Source organism: Quercus lobata, chromosome 8, assembly GCF_001633185.2.
Source record: "Quercus lobata isolate SW786 chromosome 8, ValleyOak3.0 Primary Assembly, whole genome shotgun sequence".
Lineage (NCBI taxonomy): Eukaryota > Viridiplantae > Streptophyta > Magnoliopsida > Fagales > Fagaceae > Quercus > Quercus lobata.
The window spans coordinates 41374624-41376662 of record NC_044911.1 but is presented as its reverse complement, the minus strand read 5'-3'; the positions used below and the strand labels follow the sequence as shown (position 1 = coordinate 41376662).

The 2039-nt window shown below is 36.4% G+C and overlaps 1 pseudogene; it reads left to right on the top strand.

The window, feature by feature from the left end:
* LOC115958121 lies at nucleotides 1–1708 on the top strand (annotated as a pseudogene).
* The last annotated feature ends 331 nt before the right edge of the window (nucleotides 1709–2039 follow it).

Here is a 2039-nt window from a genome sequence, read left to right as displayed (position 1 = left end):
ATGGCTTCAACACATCAAGCGCAATGTATATTTGCTTTGTTCCTCATATTGGTAGTTTTGGCTTCTCAAGTAATGTTGCGCAATCTTCACCACGCATCCTTAACCCAGACACATGAGGAATGGACAGCGAAGTATGGAAAAGTCTATAAAGATGCTGCCGAGAAAGAGAGGCGTTTCAGCATATTCAACGACAATGCGAAGTTCATAGAGTCATTCAATGCTGCTGGGAATCGACCATACAAGCTAAGCATTAACGAATTTGCTGATCAAACTAACGAAGAATTTAAGGCTTCCCGTAATGGATATAGGAGCCCTCGTCTACTGAGGTTAACAAAAGAAGCATCATTTAGGTATGAAAATGTGACTGCTGTGCCTGCTAGTATGGACTGGGTTAAGAAAGGTGCTGTTACTCCCATTAAGGACCAGGGCCAATGTGGTAAGAAATAAGAAAAACACCTAATCAATCAGTACATTAATTATAATGATTATTATATTTTGAATTTTCACTTTATTACACAACTAGTAAGAAATTGATGAAAGCAGAGAAAGAAATTAAAGACATCCATCCAACCATTATAATTCAGTTGTTTGAAAAGAAAACTCATGCTTTAATGTATAGAGATTTAAGAGAGAATACTTCTAGCCTGTGGCCTAAACTTCTAGAAAATTCTTTGATAAATCATTGTGGGTTCTTCAAAAGGCTAGGCTAGGACCCTTCAATATTTAACATTGGTTTTCTTTTTGTACTTCTTCCATAAAAGAGTTATATATTGTCAATCTAGCAAATTTAGCAATTACATAACGTGATTTTTGGTAACAGAACCTTTTACTTATGGGTTTGGCTTTTGTCCAATGCATTGGATTACTGATCATGACACAAACATGACATGTGTCCAAAATTGATCACGTGTCAGTCTCATATCTCGTCCAGTGTTCTAGTACACTGAACAGAAACCTTACCATTTACTTATAATCCATAAAATAAGCAAAATAAATACTAACTGATAATTAAATAAACTTTATTTGAGGGCATATTAAGTCTCCTCAAAACATATTTACACAACTACGATATAAAAGTGACTTAGAATTTTCTTTTGTAATTAAACAGGTAGTTGCTGGGCCTTCTCAACCGTGGCTGCAACGGAGGGTATTACACAACTAACAACCGCTAAATTGATTTCCTTATCTGAGCAAGAACTTGTGGATTGTGACATTAAAGGTGAGGATCAAGGATGTGAGGGTGGTCTTATGGAAAATGGCTTTGAATTCATAATACAGAATGGAGGTATCGCCACTGAAGCCAACTATCCATACCAGGGAGGCTAGGGAGCTGATGGGACTCGTAACACTAAAGAGGAAGCCTCTCATGCGGCTAAGATTAAGGGCTATGAAAAAGTTCCTGCTAATAGCGAGAATGCATTATTGAAAGCTGGGGCAAACCAACCAGTATCAGTCTCCATTGAAGCTTCAGGATCTGCTTTCCAGTTTTACTAGAGTGGTGTTTTCACAGGAGAGTGTGGAACCATGCTAGACCATGGTGTTACAGCAGCTGGGTATGGTACAACAAGTGATGGTACCAAATATTGGCTTGTTAAGAATTCATGGGGTACTAGTTGGGGTGAGGAAGGATATATAAGGATGCAGAGGGGATATAAATGCTAAAGGTCTTTGTGGCATTGCTATGGATTCTTCATATCCAATTGCCTAATGGTGGACTGCAAATCTCAACTTTTCAGTTTGTATTCTGCTCTTCTTTGGAAAAAAAACAATGGTTGTGTTAAAACATCTATAAATCGTATGTGTAAATTACACATTGCATCAATTAAACTTAAAAAGTGTTGAACGTGTATTCTTAGTATTTTTCCAATTTTCCTAATGCAGTGTGGTTTTGGATTTTAAATATTGTCATCCTTAAGATTTTAGGATTTTTAGTGCACTAAAATCTAAAAAATACGACATGATACGGAATATGACTGACACAATTTTTTTTTTTAAATTATGACATGGATGGATGTCTGAATTTATATATCCCTAAGTAT